Here is a 23,373-nt window from a genome sequence, read left to right as displayed (position 1 = left end):
TGTAGTGGCTGGGGGAATCTTTGACACACACACACACACACACACACGCACACACACACCTGATCTCTGTACTGGCAGAGTGAGGAGCGGGTTACATTAGCTGTGCTTGTTTGTTTAACCCCACATGACATATTTTTCATTTGCTCCCTTCAGTTTACACAGCCTTACTAAAGCCATACAGGAGCAGAGCGCACGGTTATTGACTCGCTCAGAGTTTACAGCGGCAGCTCTGCTGCGGATTCAAACCCACGACCCCCTATGCCCGCGAGCACCGGGAGCATTAACTCGCTGCCTCCTGCCAATTCCGCATTTCCCTGAGGTGCATGACTGAAAAACACATGCAGTGTAGTGCCACTTTCCCTGGCCGATAGTCCCCCTGAGGGGGTGGTGGTGGTGGTGGTGGGGATGATGATGATGATGATAGTGGTGGTGATGGATCCCCAGCAACTGTGGTGTGTTACGCCGTGTGATTTACCTTATTGCTAGCTTACCAAAAAAAAAACCAGAAGAGAAAAATAAGGACTGACCTAGTTCTCTCAGCGATGCCGACTGATTGGCTGGCAGAGGGACGGGCTGAACTGGCTGGGTATCTATGGACCCGGTGGGGAGGAGAGGAGCGGAGGGAGAAATCGGGGTAGAAATGGACGAAAGCGTCGCCGTAAATGAATAGGGCAGTGGAGTCACACTGGGGGTGGGGGGGTGGGTGGGGGGGCGGGGATAGTCGACGCCAGCCGTGAATTATACATGCAAACTGCGGTCTCAGCGACCACACTCCCGCAACCCCTCCTTCTGATTCCCAGCCCCCCCACCCCCTCCGTGGGGGAGCTGACTGAGGCAGGGACTGCCAGACGCCGACTGGCTCCATCCAGTGATCTCACAGACACAACGGACGACTGTGCAATACTTGCGCTCTCCAGACTGCGTATTTGCCCTGGGCTGCTGTGCTGTATGTGTGTGTCTTTTCATTTTCTCAGGGGAGAGTTGACCTCTTCTCCTTATTCCTGGAGCGCCATGTGTTAGCGTGACATAACATATCGCTTTCTGTCATGGGTGCATCTGCGTCTCTCTGCGTTTCTGCCATTAGATGTGCTGTACACCTAGTCGTTGTTATTAATGATATCGTGGTGCTGCTGCTGCTCTGTCTGCTGTTGACAGGCAGGTTTTGTGGGAAATTCGATGAATATGCTACATTGTTCTAATTATTTGGCTTTGGAGTGGTAGTGATGAATCATATGCAAACAATGTCAAAAAATAGGTAGGCCTAAATATAAAAGGATTCTGAGAAAAAACAGGGTACTGATAATTTTTGGAAGTGCTTTGTGTGACATTGGGCTGGGTGCATCTCACTGTTCGAACAGCTCTGCTGTAAACAGAAAAGGTTGTGAACCACTCTCTTTGATAGCTGGTTAGTCTGATTTGTAATAAATTGGTCTTTGTATTGTTGCCTGGCTTTTGGATTCTATTAAAAACCTTTCAAATCTGGACAGAAAGAGAACAATTTTTCACGGTTCAGCTGGATTTTACTATAAAAGAGATGCATTTTCTACGGTTAAAAAAAACAGTTCTTGAATGTAACTTGGGAGATGAAAGAATTGGCTTCATTCTGTGCAGAAGTGAATTGATTGTGTCATGCATTGTATAGGCATCCCTTTGAACAGAGCTTTGAAACTTCACTGTTGAATGGTCTTATATAACCCCACAAAACAAGCTCTGATGAGTACCTTTAATTAGATTAGCAACAACACAACAGCATAATTTTAATATATGCCAAAAACCCTTGACATAAATAGAAAGATTTCAAATGTTGCCAATACTCAAAAATAATTAGACTGCGACTCGTTGCTAATTATAATGATTATGCTAATTCATAGCCTCACCCCACCATCGGTGATACATGCAAGCGCCCAAACACGTGCCCGCTGAATGGGGGCTGAGCAGACTGTCTGAAGCCACGCTGGAAGACGTTCCGTTCTCTGAGTGATCCCTGGCCTGTTTACCTTCGTGTTCCCCTGTAGCTGCTTTGATGTAGCTGCCAGTGCTTCTTTGGTCTCAAGACCAAAAATTTCTCCCATGCTTACACAGTGCAATCTGCCATCAGCAGAAGCTCAACCTGGGGGGGGGTGTTGCACATGGAGTCCTACCACTTTAAGTAAGTGGGAGTTTGGTAGTGGTTTTATGTGGTTTTGTGTTTTGTACACATGCTTTGTGTATGTGCCCTCTTTATATGTGCACACACACACACGCACGCACACACACGTACTCATACACATACACACACGCGCGCGCACACACGCACACAATAATTTTGCTGCTCCAAAAAAACACAACCATGCCTCAATTGGGGTGGGATTTGGTGGGAGTGGGCCACTGTTTAAAGGCCTGTGCTTTATAGTAATTTGTATCCATCTGATTTTATGTCTGCACTAGCATCACAACTTCCAAATCATGTGAAGTATTTGTTTGACTAAAGCAGAATAAAATTGCATTAAAGAGCCGTAGTGATGTGGGGTGGGGAGTGTGTGGGGGGGGGGGGGGGGGGGGGGGGGCAGTTGACTAAATGTTTCCAGCGAACGATGCTAGAAAAGTCAACTGAAACATGCTAATGTTGAATGTACTTTATGAGAGGCAGTAACTACAGGACTGTGGTTGTCAAGCCGTTGCTAAGGAAGTGAATTTAAACTTGAAGGTCGTTAATCAGCTCAGATTGTGTAGATCAGGGATGCCCGACCCTGCTCCTGGAGATCTACCATCCTGTAGGTTTTCACTCCAACTCTAACAAAGCACAGCTCATTTAACTGCCGGTGATCTTGTTGAACTGCTAATTAGTACAATCAGGTATGCCAAATTGTAGTTGAAATGAAAACCTACAGGACAGTAGATCTCCAGCATCTGGGTTGGCCATCCCTGGAGTAGATATTTGTTCTGCCTGCATTATAAGCTCTTGGTTTCTTTTTGTCTTACCTGATTTCCTTGTTCTTGAAAATTTCAGTTGGTACCGTTGGAGTTACAGAGCTGTCCATATCATTTTTTGTGGCTTATGAATGATTATGAATGGTCCATGACCTTTTATGAATATTCCTAATGAGCCGGAAAATCAGATTGCTGTGATTTAACATTTCACAGCAATCTAAAGAGTCAGAACATTTGATCTCAACAATATGGAGTTCACCATCTGTACTAACGCCAAAAAGCCAAGGTTCACAGCCATTTTACAGCCTCAAGAAAAATGAAGAATTAATTATGCTTTTGTTTGCGAAGGACAAGTAAGCAGCCAGTGCAAGAAAAAAAATTATCCTTGCTAATGGATGTATCAGTAATTTCCCTTGCGTGGATTTGAACACTTGAACATTGTTTTACCATAAATCTTTCATTGGAATCAGGAATCAGTCTTTGCAAAGTTAAGTAAAACCCATTCTGATTTTATTCTTATTAGGCCTAATGAGTGCCCAGATTTTGTAAGAAAACAGTAGGCTTCTGTTAACTCGTTACATAACCAATGGTTTGTTGCATACCTCGTCCTCTTTACAGTGGGCCAAGGAGCGGTGAAATTATCAAGGGGGAATAGGTGTTTTATAAGCCTAGTGTTTGCATAGGTGTTTGTGATTTTGTTGTGTGCTTTGAACGGCCACAGAATGGACCTAATGTCGCTCCCTCATTGCTGATCGAGCTTGGGCACAGAATCATTGCCATGGATAAAGAACAGATGGCCATACTGTGGACTGTTTTTGCATCGACACAAGCCTGACCGTGACCCTGGGGTAAACCTGAAATAACCGCAAACTCTTGTCCCTGAAATAAATAGCTGTGTGAGAATAATCAAAAAAAGATGTTTTGTAAACATTAGCTAAGAGAACCAACTGTCATATCCCCCCCCCCCCCCCCCCCCCTCACTCCTGTGACTGCATCTGTATACATACCTTTCCTGGCCAGAGGGTAGGGCTGGCTGAGACAGGGTGGTGAATTATTGAGAGCCGCTGGCTCTGGGGAGAAGCTGCATTGGAGAAAAGCTAGATGAAATATACATGAGAGGGGGAGAGAGAGAGAGAGAGAGAGATTGTCAGGGAGGAGAGTGCAAAAGTCAGAACGAACAGGGGAAAAGCTAAGCAAAATAAAGGTGGGGGGATTGCTAAAAGCAGGAGGAAGACTGAACAGGAAGGAGAGAGGGATGAGAAGAGGGAACAATCTTTGAAAAATTACGGGCAGAGGGCTCAGTATCGACTTTTTTTGGCCCTGACCCTCCCCAATCCAGGTGTGTGTTCGGTATCAATATGACAGCGTGTGCTTGCGCAGGGGCTTGGCTCTGTGACGCAGTTGAGGCTGTAAAAGGTCTCTCATAAAGTCATTAAGTGGAAGCTCATCTGAGAGCCATTCCCCTGGACGGGGATGGGGAGTGGCACAGAAGAGAGATGGGACACCGGTCCGGCATTACCTCGGCTGCTTTTCCCATCGATCGCAAAGCCGCAGGGTGACCACCTTCGTTTGAATTTCCTCAACATTCGTGCAAGTTGATGCTCAGAGCACATCTGAGATCTCAGAGCACATCTCTTAAGCTAAATAATATTGTTAGCAATAATAACAATAATGAAAAGAAGACAAAGAAGAAAAAGATGGTTTGCACTACCAATTTGTTCAGCTGGGTGTTAATGAAAGCAGGACAGGTTAAACCCCTTCATCAAGGGTGTGACAGTTCATGGGTAGCTCATGAGCAGCCCTAATCAATCTCACTGACCAAGCCATGATCCTCTGTCCCATATTAACCAAACAGACGACGCACTGGACCTCATTAGCCAATCAGCTGCCAATCAGTTGCCCCGCTGGCCATCGCTAGCAAATAGACTGCAGTGCTGCCAATGCTAATCGACCAAATTTTGGCACCAATTAGCCAATCAACTGCCCCTAATCAACTGGTCAACAGTTGGCTCAACAGGATCAACAGGAACCACAGGAGTTGTAGAGCAAATTCCTACAAACTCAGAATCTACAAACGTTAATGAACAACATTTGCCGGGCAGTAAAACTCTGAACAAATGTTACTGTAGGGTGTATTGCAGGTTGGTATACTCATAGGGATGTGAGTCATTGGATGTCCTTATAAGCCTGCAGTCTATAATCCAGTCAGTGTAGAGGTGGCAGGAGTGTGAGAACAGATAATTGTTGCAGTTCTCTCTTTGTTGGAAGCGGCACATGGCTTACTGTCTAGTGCCAACAGGAGGGTGAGCAGCTTTAGTGCTCACGACCTGCCAGTGATTAAAGTCTTTCCATACTCTGTGTGTGTGTGTGTGTGTGTGTGTGTGCAGGGCTGTGCTTGATTGTGCAGGTTTGTGTGTGCATCCGATTGGATGCAGGTGGATCTGTACTGTATGTCTCTACAGATGTTTCTGTGTGTGTGTATGTGTGTGTAGAGCTGTGCTTGATTGTGCAGGTTTGTTTGTATGCCCGATTGGATGCAGGTGGATCTGTACGTCTCTGTACAGGTGTGTGTGTGCATGCATGCGTTTATGTGGACGGTTTTGTGTGTGTTTGTTTCTGTGATCCTCTGCAGTGGATGGCTTGGTCCCCAGTCCTGCTGTGACAGCCACCTGCTTGCTGTGACAGATTTGCAGTCCAAATGCTGGCGCACAGCTTGCGATCGTGCACATTTATGTGTGTGCTCGTGTTCTGTACAAGTAGCTGTTACTGACATTTTTAAATGGGCTCTTTTTTCCCTTTTATGTTAGCTAGCTTAACATTTAGATAGGAATTTATAATTATTAGACGTGTCATTGTAGCCAAGCCTTTTATTTGCATAATGCTGTGATTTCACACTGTCTGTCCCTTTGGATGAGTTACGGAAGGAGCTAGTTTTTGGAGTGAATTTCGCGAGCGAAGCAATTTTACTGATATTTTGCACAGTTTCTCAGGAAATAAAACTCATTTTTAGAGTTCAGAAAAGTAGACCTGGTGAGTGCACTATTAGTGATATCCTCCTAGGAAAGTCTACATTACAATATGCAGTTAGCAGCTGCCAAGGTTGACTCCATAGACTTGACGAATGGTCAACCTTTTCCATCCCTTCGAGGCATTCGAACAAGCATTTCAATATGAAAGCATCTCTTTTGTATTTGCTTAGTTTGTTCATAAGATCCTCTGCGTTTGCTGTCCTGTGAGTGTCTCAACACTTTTTGTATTGACGCCACAAAATTTCTGTATTGTAATATAATATTGTAGTATACTGTAGTGTAGTAGTTACCTGTCATGTTAATGCAGGATAATGCATTTTTTGTGCAGAAAGAAGAGCCAAAATGTCAGGAAAAAATACACTGCATTCCCTAAATGCAGATATTCTGAGGTCTTTTTTTTTAAAAAAAGATCACAACGTACAATAGCCCAGGCATGAACCGCAGCAAAACTGTTGCTTCTGTTTGCTCCTGAGCCAATTGTCTTTCAGTGTCTGACATTGTGTTGTTTATTATTAACTCAGCCATTGGTAGCATTGCTAGATTTAAAAAAAAAAGGGCTTAATTTGAACGAAAGATCGAAAATGAGATATCACACTCTAGCTAACTTGCTCAACATGTGTAAATTAAAACCAAAATTGCTCCTAGGCTTTTCTAATGTTATTAGCTTATGTGGCAAAAATTAGTTTTGAATAGAAGGCCGAAACATTATTTGTAGCTTATTTCATTCCGCTAATTCATTCTGCTTCTGATACAAGTGGCATAATAAAATAATGAATTACATGATGTGATATTATTGTGAGGAGGCATGTTACAGGAAAAACATTTGTTTTTATCTGAAAACAAGTGAATTAGGGTAAAATACAGATTTTGAAATGTCCTGCGTTCCAAAGATGCAGCATTCCTTGGGCTAGCGCGACCACTGGTAGTAGGCCTACTATCTGTTGATGCCTGTAGCTGATGCAGGCCCTGGACACCTGGCCCTGTGCACACACACAAGTGATCTAAGATGGGAGATTGCATTAGTATTCCACAGTTTCTTCTGAACAATACAGTACAGTTCAGAACAATAGTGTTTAAGTTTGAAACTCTTCTTAACCGAAGCAGAAAAATATGATTTTGGAGGTGACTGAATGATGCATTGTGTTTTAGAGAAGACAAAACTTGACTATAAATTCATAAACTACTGTGAATTTATTTACAATTTATTTTGGCTTCAGCACACAAAATACTCAGTCAAACATACTTCATGCATGGCAGACCAGTAAATAATTTCAACATCATGTCCATTTTACACTAAATACGATCAACAAAAATTCCAGCAAAGTATTGTGAGAAGCTTGTGGAAGGCTACCCCACGCATTCGATTCAAGTTAAGCAATTAAAGGACAATGCCATCAAATACTAACAAAGTGTATGTAAACTTTTGACCCACTGAAAATATGATATAGTACATAGTACACAAGTAACTTCATCAAGCAGTCAATCAAACAAAACTTCTGAATTTGCTGCTGCCCTGCCTCCACGGATTGTGATAGGGAAAGGTGTGGCAATAAAGTCTGTGTAGTCTGTTGTAATGTGTACAATGTCTTTCCTGTTGGCTTGTCTGATTGATCTAGAAAGACTCTTAAGTGCAGCTATGGACCTTACATTTAGAACAAAACTTATTACAGATTTCTACATTAAACAGTTTTGCATCAGTCTCACTAGGGTTAATACGCACAACCTTTATTCTCAAATGAAAAATGAGAAATGGCTTTCATTTCACAAGAAATAAAAATTACATGACATCTTCATTATATGATCATGTGAACCTCATTAGTAATTTATTAATGAAAGGTAGGTGTGTGTGTGTGTGTGTGTGTGTGTGAGTGATATATAGTGCAATGGTGAAAGTGGTAGTTTGACATGATAGTGTTCATATCCCCAAAATGTTGAAAACATACTGTATGTTTTAAGAATTGTATTTGTCCAGTAATAGTGTAACTCAGATAAATGAATTCTACAGAGTGACCAGCCTTATAGTGTACGGTGCATTTACCTATAAACAAAGCAATGTACACTTATTATAAAAACAAACAAGATCATCAAGTTGTGTCTGGTGTCCTGTCCTATATTTACTATATTTTCCATCTCTTTGATCAAAGTAGGCCAACTCGCCATTAAATGCCTCCACAGCACACGTAAAAGGAAACATGGTCGCTTTAAACTCGGGCGGCTGAATGGAAAGAATCCCCTCAGATTTGAAGGCGGAGCTCTTTTGATACGTGTTGGCTTTTAAAAAAAATGCTGCCGTAGACATTCAGTTGGACAACATCTTCATCCTTTCAAACATCTTAATCCCAAACGTTTCATTTTGTAGAACACTCAAGTGGTTTATGATGTCTTGCTGTCATTTTTTATAATGTATTTAATTAAACATCATAGAGGGTAGTTTGATGGTATACAACATAATTCAAAAAAGAAAAATGTTATTTTAAAAAAAATATTATTTAAAAACAACAAGTATTTCCATCAACATCAACAGAAATACAGAACGTGCTTTGGTTAGCCATAGCAGGATTTATTACAATGGCATCATAGAAGGTCTGTATTATACTGCCGTGTCCATAAAGCATAAAAACATCTAAAGCAAAGGACTTTATTAATGAAGGCTTTGCACCACATGATGTATAGTCATAAACATTCTCCATGCAGCTCTGCTATGCTTGGATAAAGCAGCTTGAATGGAATATTTTTGTTTAAACAGACCCCGCGGTAACCTATCAAGAATTAATTGTATTCATAATGATGTTTATCTAATTTGATTTGTTTCTAATTATTTTAAATCATCATCGTTTTTTTTTGTCAAATCCACTTTGATCCAAAGACCCACCTTTGTTGCAGTTGATGCTTGGGGCATATGTTCTCTGTTGATACAAAACCATGCAATATGTTGAATTTGAAAATGAAATCTTTCAATAATCATCAATAATCTAGCATGTCATCAATAATCTAGCATTGCATTTAGCTAAGTTTATTTATTCATACAGAATGGACGGGCAATGCCAAAAGAACTAATGGAGAACAATAATAATAATAATAATCATTCAAATTAGATTTTTTAAAATTATGACCAGTATATTAACATGCCAGTCCTTTTAGATTTAATATTGGGTTAAATTGGACTTTTTTCTACATCCTACTACATTGGGTTAAATTGGACTTTTTTCTACATCCTACATTGGGTTAAATTGGACTTTTTTCTACATCCTACATTGGGTTAAATTGGACTTTTTTCTACATCCTACATTGGGTTAATTTTGACTTTTTTTCTCTGCTGTCAATGCCCCCCTGTAAAACTCATGAGGGTGGCGTGACTGTCTGACTGAAAGTTGGACTATGGAAAGTAAGGGCTGATTGATTGATATTGTTGGGGGGCGAGTAGAGGGTGTGCGGAGCGAATAAGGGCACACATAATGCTGAACCCGGTGGACCAGCCAGGTGCAAGCTTGCAGTATCGGACACGGTGACATACCGTGCGAATGCATAAATTACCTCCGTCAACTGCTGGGGACAAGCGTGTACAAGCACACAAAAAAACCTGTCGGGACATTTTGAAACGTCCCTTGCTACCGAGCTGCCATCGCTTCGATTGACTTGAATGATGCGATTGTAAGATTTAGTTTTGGGTGAGGTCACCAAGTACTGTAGCTTTCTCTTCAGGACTGTAGGAATAACTGGTTATTTTGGTCACATTTTCAGAGGGTAGCTTGTTGAAGACTTTTTAATTTCACACTGTGTGATTGTAATTTAAAACCCTGCATTCATTTTATCAAAGACTGGGGTGGGGGGGGGGGGGGGGGGGGGGGGCAGGGGGGGGAAGAGCACTGATGGTTAAAAAGCGAAAGAGCGTTATAATTAAAAGTCCATTGCGGATGAACGTTGCCGTCACTGCACTGTCGAGACCGAGGTGCGGCCACCTGGGTAGATTCTGTTCGTTCTGCGCACACCGCACAATGGCGCATCACTTTGTCTCACTGTTTCAGTGTAAAGGTGGGGGGGGGGGGGGGGGATGACGCCAGGTCTTTTACTCAGGACGAGCGTTTTTGTGAGCTTACGGACTGAAAGAAGAGGGGATAGCGAATAAAGGTGGTGAAAACACGTCTACGGGGAGCCGTGAAAGCGCGCAATAACTGCGTGCGCCAGTCCTGCTGCTTCGATGCCCGAGTCCAGCCTTCCCATCTCAGGCACCTCATAAAAATGATGGACCCCTCCTAATGGTCTCTTTCTCGTCCATGAGCTGCATTTAGCCTTCGTTCCGTCCTCCTCTCTCTCTCTTTCCTCTCTCTATCTCTCTTGAGTCATCCTGCCGCTCCCTCAGTTGTCTATTTGTGTTTTTTTTTTTGGGTTGCCTTTGTTTCTTCCCATCTTTCCTGTCCAAATGCGACTTTTCTTTCTCCTATCTCTTCTTTCTCTCCTGCGGTTGTTTTATGGAGCTGTCTGCTTCCCTTTCGACCCTCTCATTCTCTGCTTGTCCTCCCTTTCTGCTTCTGGTTTTTCCAGTTGCTTCCACTATACCTTCTTTCTCTCTGTTTTTCTTTCTCTTTCTAGGATTTGCTATAACTGTTCTGCGTACCTCTCCCTCTCTCAGGGCCCTCCTCCTCCTCTCTCACACTCGCTCTCTCTCTCTTTTTCGCAGTAACTTTGGCTGTAAGGCGGGGGGTGCGGCATAGCTGGAAATGAATTAAGTGAAAATTGCCTCAGACTCCCAGCTAATTTGGTTCTCATGTTTAAACCATGCTATGAAATATTTACTGCTTTCATAAACATGAAATATTAATGGTGCTGAAGTTTTCGTATTTCACCTAAAAAAAAGCAGATCGGACTGAATACATGCCAGAGCTAACTGATTACAAAAGATGAGCATATGGCGTTGAGCATGATGGGTTCTTTGATTACATCTGGAGAACACGGGGGGAGGGGAGGGATCTAAGGGAAATTACATTCATCTGAGTAAGACTGTAAATGAGAATGTGTTCTACTGTAGATGTGTTTGATCGGGTATTGGGAAGAGTCCTTTAGGAAATGCTGCTCCCTGTTGCTCGAGCTGGGTTGGTTCAGCAGTAAACGGCCCTGCGGCTTAATGGCCAGCGGTGAGAGGAGAGGATGGAGCCGGGGAGAGGGGGGGAATCCGCACGTTTCGCCCAAAAAGCGATGACATCGAGATCAATGGAAAAAAAGGCATATGCTTGTCACCTTGGCAACGTCTCCTCCAATCGGCACGGACAGTTGATTTGGAAACGCACCGGGCTGAGCCGTGGCTTGGCTTGGCCGCACTGCCTGGCCCAGATGTAGCCTGGTTATACATTAGTCATCCTCAGGGGTTTTTTTTAACATTTGGTTCCTTGTTGACCGATTTGCTGTTGGGATGCCGAAATTCTGCCCGTTCAATCTGAGGCAAACGAAAGTGTTGAAAGGCTACTGACCCCGGGTCAGTTTTGTTTTCTGGTTTGCAGGCTAGCAAAACAAACTGACTTATCCTGTGGTTGGGGACCTGGGTTAACCCAGGGGTGGAAAACATCTGCCTGTCCTCTGCACTGCCTGTTGGAATAGAGAGATGACGATTCAGTTAAATTCTATTTTATTTGTATGGTGAGTTTTACAGAGACCCAGTCACGATTTCTTATAAATGCTTCATTGGAAAATGGAGAATAGGAAGATGGGAAAGTGCATGCCTGAACCTCCAAAAACCGAGTGGGCTAAAAAGTCCCCAGTGCGAAGAACGAAAACACTCACACGGTGTCAAGAAAAATGTGGAGAGGAGCTGGGCTTTAGATGGGAGACCATCCTCTGCTGACTGGCCCACTGTCAGTAATGGAGATCGAGAGGGATGAGGTGAGAGGGACAGTCGCAGCGAGAGAGAGATGGGATGTTAATGATTGATATGACCCTGACGTGGCTCCATCCTGGAGTCTAATTAAACTCTCTGCTGCAATGCTGATACCATGGCAGTCTTTCATCATGAAAAGCTTGTGTGTGTGTTCGTGTGCGTGTGTGTGTGTGTGTGTGCACGCGTGCTGCACTGTGTGTGTGAGTGTATGCGTGTTTACATCCATGGGTGTATGCATGGGCTGCTCGTGTGTGTGCTCGTGTTTGTGTGTGTGTATTTGTATGTTTTTGTGTGTCTCTTAGTGTGTGTATATGTGCACAGTTGTACAGTAAAAGTGCATGTACAGTAATTGTATGTATGTTGCAGGCCTAATATTACTTTGAAGTCAAATAGATGTAAGCAATACTGTTCCATTGCTGTAGTCCTTAAAAATAGTTTCTTAATGTATGGAAGATAACTGGTGAGCAGTGGAGGGATTTGGCTATGCTCTGCTATAAGGCCAAAGATCAGTTATGAGCAGCAACATTGTGCATTGCAATGAGAAAAGTTGCTGCTGTGTGAACATCCAGTGCAGTTTAGAGGAGATTTTGAGGTCAAAGATAAATTCCCTGGGAATTCCTCAGAAGAGCACTTCGCTCTAATCAAGGTAGTCTCATGCCCCTACAGCTGTGAGGAGGATTATCTGTCTGACTCAGAGGGGGGGGGGGGGGGGGTGATTAAAATGAAGGGGAGACTGAGGCGGATAGAGGCAAAAGCCTGCAATCAGTGAGCTAGGACAGCGTTGTGTTTTAGTGTAAAATCAAAGGAAAGTAAATGACAAGAAAGGCGGGGTGTGTGTGTGGGGATGGAGAGAGAGTTTGGTGTGGGGGGGGGTGTGGGCAATGCTCTCGGAGTCTCGGGATTAACGGGGGCGGGGGAGCGCCATCTGTGCTCGGCGTCACGAGAGTGTGCGTTTCCTTGACGAGCCGCCGGGCCCTGCCATGCCCCCCCATGCGTCGTCGCAGCCGTCGCTGCCGTCTCTACTGTTGTCCCTACCTGCCAATCCTGCCTCTGATCACCATAACTACTTCAGGTTAACTCGCCGATGACTAATCTGCCCTTTTTTGTGTCCTGGCTTAAGCAAGAAACAAGTGGATGGTGTTGAGAAACTGCAGGCTCCCGCTCTCAAAATCTAATTCAAATTCAAAAAGGCTTTTGACACGACCACGCGCAATCAACAATAACAACATCAACTACAGGACAGATACTTATGCGATAATATGAGAAGTATAATAGTAATATATTACAGAGAATAATAATAGTGATTTCAGTCTTTTGTGTTCTGCATCCCATTGACCCTCAGGCTGTTGGCCTGGGGACAGTGAACTGCTGTGTGTCCCTTTCCCAAGTGACTGATATTTTCTCCCTTTCATCTAAACAAAGATAGTTTGGAACTACTTGCTGAAGATGTATGAAGATATACTCAGCCAATAATGTAATCTATTTTCAGGTACTGTAGTATTCTACATCCCAGTGTTAAAGGTAGATATCCTTTGATTTACTCTGATTTGCCGTTGGTCAGCAGTGCCGCTCTGAAGCTGGGGTGTCTTAGAGATGAAACCAGCTGACTGAAGGGGCCCCTGTTTGAGTTTAGCTCTCGGGTAATGGGGATGTCTATTTTGTAAAATTTACATTGATTGGATAAAAAGCTCTGCAGGTTTTCTCTTTTTAATACATTCACCCCGAGGCACTGATTTTCAATCCAAGGTAATCATAATTTTAAGTGTGCTCTTAAACCACTGCCTATTTTCCAGGCCTACTTTGTAAGATCATAATTTGTCTTTTTTAAAATGAGCTGCCAGGGCCCGGTTCTTCCAGTATTGCTCTAACGGATACAGTTGCTGCTGTAGCCTCTGTGCTGTGGACAGAGGCAGCACCAGGTCATCATTTTAGAGAGACATTTAACTTCTGTGTTCTATGATGAGGCCACGGCCACAGATTTTCATCCCATTTTTTGAGATTTCTTCCCATTTGGAAGTTTTTTCTTGCTACCGTTTGAAGGTTTTCTCCCCACTGGGAATCTTTTTTTAACTTCACATGCTTTCTGTTTGGGGGTTCAGGCCTGGTGTTTGCTCTGTTCACTCTTTTTGCTCTGTCTCTTAAAAATAAAATTGAATTGAATTGAAAAAAATTGCAAGATTTTTCCAGTAAGCCATCAGTGTAAGTATTGAACAATGTTGAAATCAGCCCTGCCTGACCCTACACCCTTGAGTGAAGGAAGTATTCTGTTCTTTTGTCAATTTTCTCCATAGATTTTATAGAAATATATAAATATTATGAGGGTTATAGCCCACTTAAAATAAGGTGTGCATAGTATAAATGTAATTAGCAGTGTGTGTTCCGAAAGGAAAGCATGAATTCATTAGTGGAGCATATAGCAGAAAACCATCCCCATATTACTGCTCATACAGATGCCTCAATAGTTATTGGGACTGTGGATGTCTCCACTCTTCTGCACTGGGGACATAAGCATCCGATTCCAGAGTTCGGGAAAGCAGCCAACTTCCAGACCAAGGTTGACAATTTACGTAAGGTCTACAGCAGCACAGGAGGGATGTTCTGCAGCATATCTGTCCTGATTCTATCAGGGCCACCAGCTTTCCTGGCTTTGATGCTTTGGGGTGTATCTGACAGTTATTACGGGGTAATTTGGGAATCGAGTGAGTGCTGGTTGTTTTGATAATTCTTTCTGGTGTTTACATTTTCTGTTCTTGTTCAAAGGAGAGGCCCACTGGTAGAGTTTCTTTATAAGGGATGTGCTTTCCAAATGTCACTGTTTTCTTGGACTTGGGTTGCCTTTATTCTTAGATTTGTTCCGTCTTTCACAGAACTTGCTCTAGTTATTTTAGGATTTCCTTTGAGATCTAATGTATTCATTAATTTATGAACTATCAGATTTATGATACTGTTAGGAGACCAAGCATAACCAACTAATCCCATTCTTGTTTAAAACTTGATTGTAAAACCTCAGATTCGGTACAGGTAAGCTCAGCACTTGCCCTGGTGTCCAGACACCAACATTTCCCTGTGCCTGGAAAGGGCTGATGTCTGTGTGAACATTTATTAAAAATTCATTGTTGTAATTGGGCGACTCCAAAGGTGAAGTGGCAGTATGCAACCCAAATGTACAGGTTATAGTCACAATAAATTGTGTCTTTATTGAGCTTCTGTAAAATGTCTGTTGGTCTTTATTTAATTTGTGTTACCTGGGATATTATCTCTCTCTCTCTCTCTCAAGCAGTCTAGAAGACAATAAGTGAGGGATCTTAAATCTTAAAGGGAATGTTTGCCTGTTTGCATCAGATGGTGCAGATGTGAAAGGAGACTCTTAATGGCTCCGCTACTGAATAAGGTGCTTTCAGGTGAGCGTTTAAAGAGTTTTTTTATGGAACCGGCTTCTCTGGCAGGACGTGTAGGGGAGGACAGCCCGACGTCCACTTTTCCCCCAGGCGTTATATTTATCGCCTCATGCTCACACTGAGTGCTTGTCCAGGCTGCTGTTATCAGCAGGCCTCACAGGAAGTGACACGGGTGACGGGCGGGCTCTGTGACCGTGGAGACCTGCTCTGGCAGTATTCACAGCTGCCACACAGAGGTTAGGGCCACCTGACAGAAGCATGAATAACCGTTGCGTTGGTGCTATGTGGACATACGCTCTTATTTAAGCGTCTTCTTTCCCCCCCCTTTCACCTCTCTTTTATCTCTTCCTGTCTTTACTTTTTTCATTCGCACCTCCTTTTTTTCTGTCTACCTCTTAAATTCATATTTCTCCTATCTCTCCCTCTCTTTTGCCTTCTTCTCGCTCTCTACCTCCTCGTTTTCACCGCCTTCCTCCATCCCTCATTCCCTCTCTCCCCGATTCCTTTTTCTGAAAGGAAGTAAATTAAATATAAAGAGAAAGAAAGACATTAGACTTTGAAAATGCATTTGCACACATGTCCATTGAATGGATAAACTGGCCATTCAGAGTTTACTTATCCATTAATCACAGGGAAGATATTACTGCACAATACTGCACTGGGTACAAATGACCTGCTTTTGCAATTGAATTTAGTGTTCGTTAATGTGTGTTTTATATCTTATGTTTACCTTTCGGCAAATAGAACAGAACCACTACACTTCCTTAATGGTTAACTGAGTAACTACTTGATAATTCCCTCCCCATCTGTCTACTTCACACCCCTCTCTCAGGTTCTCTTGACACCTTCCCCACTGTACACCTCACTTTCTCATTGTATTTTTCTTTTTTGTTGTTGTTTTAGATTCTCATTCATATTGCATTCTTATCATGCAGCCATACATTGCACTTTTCAGTTCTGGCTTTGAATATGATTGCACGTTGTGTTGTGAAAAAGCTTCAGTGTGTTGTGCGTTCCTGTGCACAGCAGCCCTGAGACATTGAGAGTGGCAACTCGAGTAACTATGCGATTTCTGCATGTCAAGTTATGCTTTTTAAAAAGAGCTTCTTTGTGAACTCTGCCATGCATTGTCCACACAGAGTGCATGCCCATGAGTGTAGCAGATCAGCAGTGAAGCGACGTTGCAGATGTATTGTCTGCGATGTAGAGAAAACTGTCCCTAATTTGAATTGTAAACGTGGAAACCTTTTTGAGAGGGCATCTGTTAGCTATTTTTCTTATTCTTAATTAGCCTGCGTGTCTGCTATGCATGAACGAGAAACCTCATAGCCTGCAAAATTGAACTTTTTTTTGGTGCAGCTGGTTTCTAGGCCTTGTGGGCTTGGTTTGAGACAGATGGTTTTTAGGCCGGTGAAGTCCCCTCGACAGACTGAAAAGCGGCTGGATAAATTGTGGCCTGTCAGCGCTCTGGTTGATTGACGTTTGTCCCCGCGCCGTTGTAGCGGTGAAGGAGCGAGGCAGCTAGACCGCGCGGCGACAGCACGGGGACGGCGTGTCAGCGTTTCGAGAGAAGGGAGGAAGTGATGCGACACTCGCTAGTTCTCCCGGACCCATGGTTCTCAACTCTGTCTTCTGTCCGCATGCTGGTGGCACTTACGCGTGCGCACATGTAAATTACAGGCATGTACATGCACACGTGTTCTCGCATGGATGTTCGCTCATGCCTATATGGACACACATGCTCATGTGTATGTTCTTGCGCACCCACAAACACATGCCACTGGAGATAAACACACATGCACAGAGACACATGCATGTTGTAAATATAGTATAAGCACATACACAGACATGTAGTCCACATAACTGTATGCAGCCTTTCCAATTATCCTTTCAATGTTATTATTTGCCATGTCATCTCATTATGGTCACTTGTTTGCTTTTTATTGTCGCTTTATGAATTTATGAATGAGGGTTGTTCGTATGCGTTTCTTTTGGCTGCATTGGATGACTCCTGGTGTGCCAATGAAATTGAGTCCTTGAATTCTCTGGCCCGTCCCATGTGCATTTGTAGAGGGAGGTAGCCTGCCGAACATACTGCAAGAAAGGCTGATGAATTGATGCCAACATGGCCACCTTCCGGAAGCTTCCCCCTGGGAATGGGAGGGAACAGTAGCCTATTGGATTCCCCGCCATTTAGCAAGGCTCATTAGATGGATCTCTCTATCAGAAATCTGTCAGCTGTATAATTGGCCCCTAGAAATAGCGAGCCGCTGGATATTGGCTGTTTGGTAGCTTTGCAAAGTCCACCAGCGCAGTACACACCCGTCATAACTTACTGGAGGACTATAGATCCCCATCTGAGCATGGGGCTAGATGCGTTGAAAGCATTGTAAAAGACCTGAACAGCTCTTTTGAAATGTGCGTGATGAATGGCCGTAGTTTAGGCCTGTATATTTTATGATGGAGGAATGTTCCCTGAGCTAGCAGCTCACAGAGGGGAGTGCTGTGCTAAACGGCGCCACCGCAGGTTAAAGAGGAGTGTTTATGGCGTAGCAGGGTTGTTCAGACTGTGGGGGTGGACGCGGTGTTGCCGGGTCTTCAGGTGATGAAGCACCCCTGTGAATTACTGAGCTGTGCTTAAAAGTACTTCTCTTTCTTTCTTTTTTCTTCCTCCTTATTCCATTTCAGTCTCTACATTTCTCCCTCACAGTCTCTTTATTTCTTTCTCTCTCTGTCTCTCTCACTCTCGCCTTCCCTCTCTCTCTCATACTTCTTGTTTATTTTTGTTTCATATGCATTAGAAATCTTGCCGTCTTGTCCTGAGACATGCACTGATGGATAGACACAGACACACCTCCAGTCTGCCTGCATTACGCAATATCACACACACACACACACACACCCTTGCATTGGCAGCTTCCCACCTCACTCCAGTCAGTCCATCACAGGGGCTTTCTCATAATCAGCCACTCTGAATAATTGAAGAGAGCACTGAGCAGCTCAATAATATATCAGCTGGATTGTATCACAGAAGGAACATGACCCCCATTGAAATAAAGGAGTATGTGGAGTCATACATTTTTAGCAGGAGTGGGGTAATAATGGAAAACAATTAACATTTTCAGAAACCCTAAGACATTAAAAATATCTTGTAGAGTATTGGTCAAGAGCCTTGCCCTGTGGATGTTGGCTTGCGTGTTAAATAGTTAATAACACCAAACAATCTTTTGGCAGGGGGCAATTCAGTCAGTTCCATATCATTACTAAGAGCAAAATATATTTTCCACTGGGTTTTAAAAGAAGCCATCATTTCAGCATTTCTGAGCATTGCTAGAAGAGGACTTAACTGTTGGGGAGCATAAAAGCTAATGGATCAGGTATTCCCTCACCAGTGCAGAGATTGAGCTGGCACATACTGCACTAACCCCTCCGTAGGGTGGCAGGGGCTTTTTCCTTTTAAGGCCGTATTGCTGTAATTGTGAACTCATAATCGGTACTCTGTTTAACAGGTACCAAATTCAGAGTGATGTCCTCTGACCTTTGACCTCTGAGTGGGAGTTAGCATCCTGGCAGTACTTTATATAAAACCTGATTTGATTACCCAAGTAAAGAATTACTGAAATTCAGACTGGCCATTACACCAAAGTTCTTTTCTTGGGGGCAAAGTGAGATTGCATTAGCTTCTAAGTTATTTAAGGCACTCCAACTTTTTGATGGTTTTCAGTCCAGGAATATGTCTTCTTTATCCAGATTTCACTTCAGCCAATCTGTCACCATCCTTTTATTTAATTTCACTAAAGCATTTTGTAAGGTCAGACACTGCCAACTCAGTTTTTGGCCAGAAATGACCTATAAATCTGCATGTGTCATCAACATTGAAGTGGATACCTTTATTTCGTTATGTTACCCAGCGGTAACATACACACACTGAATAGCATTTGCCCCCTGATGCAACACCACATCAAGTGGCTGGAAGTAGCGATTACTAAGCATCGTGAAAAATTAAACGGGAGCTTTGGGAAAGATACGCAAGCAACTCAATGGCCTCCTCGTGCTAATTTGTGTGTGCCTGGAGTCACTGAATCGAGGTGCTGCGATGTGTGCTGTTGAAAGCTGCAGAGAGAGCAAGCATAACCAAGAGCAGGCAAAAGACCAGAGCTAAATGGAGTCTGGTAACAAGGCATTCTCAATGTTGTGGCTGAATGAAATCCAGATGGAAGTTTTCCCAACGTGTTATTCCTAAGGAAGCGATAGAAAGTTGCTGAGCAGTAGTGTCTTAGAGATTGTAGAGTGGCACTATAGCGGAAGACAACCAACTTTTCTTTCAGTTAGTAATGAGAGGGCAAAGAGCTCACAGATAGGTAGAGGATACAGCCTTTATTTAAAGTAGTGTGCTTTTTTGAAAGCCGCTATACATCAAATTCACCTTCTAGATTTTTAGTGAATGTGCTGGGTGCTAATTGCACCTGCTAACAAATGAGAAACACCAGGATATTTTTAGCATTGTTGTTCGATCCTGCAAAGGTTAATGGGCATGGTCTGTGGGGATAGATAGATGCATCCTCTGGCCTGAAGGCTTAAGAAATATTGTACATCTGTAGTTTGGGAACTTTGAAGTTTGGTTTCTTGAAGACTGTGTGCTTACTACTTAACCTGAGCCGCTTCAAGAAATGTCGAGCTCTGCAAATGGATATTGTGTGAAGCACTCCGGGACTGGGTAGTGACGTGTGCTAAGGAAATTTAATAGAACTTGTAACTCTTTTCTAAGCTGCGCAGGTTAATTGCACTATAATGAACAATCAGTACTGCACCTCCTTGCACCCGGTACATTCTGTACCCATAGAAGTCTCATCTTTTCCTGGACCAAACAAGATTGTGTCTGCGTGATGTTGGAATTAGCTCATTTGGAAAGAACAGTATGTGGGTTTTGTAACTAGGTGTGCTATCAGAAATAATTATTAGCCGCCCAAAATGTAAACTGTTAGGTTCATTTGCGTGAAAAGTACACCACTGGATTTGTATAAGGCGAAGGGTGGTAGAGCTTGTTTATTCAGTAGTTAAATTAGTAGATTACAGAACCTTTACAGGAAAAAAAGATGGAAAATACGAAATGGACAGTTGATAAAATAGAATTCTATATAGAGCAGTTGCAGCCTGGGCGGTCCGTTTTGGAATTTTGGAGACCCGTGTCCCCTTAGAGTGGCCCTTGCAAGGCATGCTGGGAGCTTAGTTAGGGTTAATAATGCGCTAAACTTCAATTGGGACCAAATGGAGGTTGTGGGAGATTGTCGTGGGTGTCTGGCAATCTGGGCTAATGACTGTTATGTTATATTTGAGTTCTGTTCTGTGTTTCAGCTTTAGCTCTCACGTGGCAGTAGGAAAACAGTGCTCACGTGTGTTTGTGTGGGCAGTCGCATGCCCTTCTCAGAGAGAACACTGCCAGTATCGAAGCAGGACGGTGTGGGAATGGCTGCCATGAGGCTGCCTGTTCAGAAATAGCGCCGTTTTTTTCTCATACGCATAAACACCCATTCGACTGTCTGCTTTGATTGTTATTGATTAAACCTGAAGGTTCCACTGGCATCAAAGACCATGCAGCATTTTAGCGTAGCGAGCCCTGGGCCGTAAGTAAGTGCATGGGGACGCGCAGATATGTTTAACCCTGGGCCCGGAACTCTTCTGTACTTGTGGCGTATCCCTGAATTAGCATCTAGATGCTGCCACCCACCCAAACCTGAAGGGTGGGTTTGCATTGTGCCACTCAAGGCCTGTCCAGCTGTGATATAAGTTTGACTATTCCTGTTCCTTTGATAAATCTGGTAATTAACTGGGTGATAAATATTGGGGCAGGAAGCGTCACAGCTGAGTTACTGTTTGTGACCGGTATGACTTGAGGGACTAGAAGCCTGTCCTTCCCCGAGCAGGCTCTGGGCTGTGTTTTCATAAATAGGAGCGCTTTCCCATGGGAAATTAGCGGGCCTGGCGGTGACAGGAGCTGCCGGTTGTTTATGCCGGGGTGATTCGGGGAAGCAGAGAGCTCCAACGGAGTCTGCCGAAGGTTCTGCAGTCGGTACTGCGGCGGCCTGGCGGTGGAGGGAGCGACCGGCAGCCGTTAGTTAAGAGCCGCCCCCCACCCCCCTGCCTGCGGTGACTACCCCCACCCTCCGCTCCACCTCTGCCCTTCCCTCTTCACTCCATTCCTGCCCCATACTGCTCACCCACCCTCGTACACAACCCTCACACACTACCCGGTCCTCAGATGGATTGTGGGAACTGTTTGCGTGGCACGCTGGAATTGCATTATAAATGGTAATTGTTACATTCTTTCACTGTTGAACTTCTTAACAACAGAGCTTATTATTGCCCAACCGTTGTGTCCTCTTTGTGGATGAAACATTTAAGCTGCCACCCCCAAAAAAGATTCTTCAAGCACACATGAACTACGTGACATTTTAGGAGTGTTTTGTCAATGCAGCATGTTGGTGCCCCATGCTGACTGTCGCACTGTGTTGCTAATCCTATTTAGAGGATGTGTTATTTTGTTCATTTAAGAGGATAATATTCAAAATGGTAGCCAGTCTACAAAGGTTGTGTGTATGAGTATGGTTTAAGTAGTGTTGATTTTAAATGGTATAACAGGGCTGTGTGTATGTGTATATATCTATATGTGTGTTTGTGTGTGTGTGTGTCTGTGTGTGAGAGAGAGAGAGGGAGACAGAAGAATGAGAAAGGGGTAAAAAGACAGGGAGAGAAAAAGAAATAGAGAAGAGAAGGAATGAAAGATAAAAACAGCAGGGGACGAAGTACAGTGAGATCTGAGGATTAGCAATGTACGTGTGTGTGAATCTTAATATTGCCCATTTATTGGCCAGTTAGAGCCTCTTGCACCCCCTCTGTATTCAGTATGGAAGACAGTGGAAAAAGTGTGGGTTCACACAATGGCATTCCTATAAATAACGTACGATTGCTGTCCAACATGCAGATTTATTTTTCTCTGGGGGATGTGGGGGGGGGGGGGGGGGGGTGAAGTTGGGGGAACTGAAACTAAGGAGGGATTTTAGAACTATGATGCGTGTGGGAAACTGTTTCGTATTCAAATCAAGTCCTGCTGTTTGCCCTTTTAAAGGCCTTGAAATCAATACAGCTGAACACTTTTTAAAAAGAGCAAAGCAGTACTTCTTTTGAAGTTGCAACTTCTACAAAGAGAGAGGGACAGTGTGTGTGTGTGTGTGTGTGTGTGTTTATTTTGTGTTTGTGTGTGTGTATGTATGTGTTAGTGTTTTGTGTGTGTTTGTGCTTTGTGTCTGTTTGTGGTGTGTGTGTTTGTGTTTTGTGCTTTGTGTGTGTTTGTGTTTTGTGCTTTGTGTGTGTGTGTGTGGACAGAGAAATTGAGTCATGGTGTTGACTGTCTGAAGACATAACAGAGGCATTGTAGTGTGTGTCTGTGGGAGGCTTTGTGCTTTGTGAGGCTGGCATGTAAAAGGGATATTTGTCTGTTATGACCTTCACAGATAAACAGCCGCAGAAGCGAGTGCCTTGACCTGCCCTCCTTTTCTCTGTTCCCTGCAGTAGGAGAAGAACAAGCCGACAGTAGTGCTGCTCTGTTGCCTCCTCTCTGACCTGTCCCACCTGTCAGTCTTTCCTCACCCCCATGCCTTCTCAGCCATGATCCCACCCATCTCCACCCTTGTTCACACGCTTGGGTCCCCAACCCTGGTCCTGCAGGGCCTCAGGTCAGCTGGTTTTTGTTTTCACCTTTAAACCAGCAGCCAGTTTAGGCCGAAGAGCTCAGGTGAGGTGGGTTCATTGTCTACTCAGTTGCTTTAATTGATCAATTAAGTAATGAGTAATGACAAAAACCAGCTGACCAGATCCCCACAATCAAGGCTGTGTACTTCTGATCAGGATGCACCAACACACCGGGTCTCCTGCCCTCTACTGGGTAACTTAAAGCTGCGGGAACATACACTTCCTGATACGGCCTAGCTTTTTATTTTGTATTAGATGGTCCAGTTGTTGTTTTGGTATGACCTCGTATTGATTTGTTTGTTCTGTTAATTTGTTCTTGCTAACACCTTCAGGGTTGTGTGGGTTTATTTCCAAGTCAGTCTGACGTTGTTCTGCTTGATTTTGTAGTAACAGAACGCAATACTGGAACTCAGCTGTC

At 43.6% G+C, this 23,373-nt stretch overlaps 1 protein-coding gene across 4 annotated transcripts in view; it reads left to right on the top strand.

Annotated features, from left to right (window-relative positions):
- Window positions 1–23,373, top strand: part of abca2 (ATP-binding cassette, sub-family A (ABC1), member 2) — a 76,147-nt gene that overhangs the window by 4,981 nt on the left and 47,793 nt on the right. The gene's annotated exons all lie outside the window — the stretch shown is intronic.

Source organism: Anguilla anguilla, chromosome 10, assembly GCF_013347855.1.
Source record: "Anguilla anguilla isolate fAngAng1 chromosome 10, fAngAng1.pri, whole genome shotgun sequence".
NCBI classification, from domain to species: Eukaryota; Metazoa; Chordata; class Actinopteri; order Anguilliformes; family Anguillidae; genus Anguilla; species Anguilla anguilla.
Note: the sequence above shows the minus strand (reverse complement) of the source record. Positions and strands in the feature narration are given on the sequence as shown.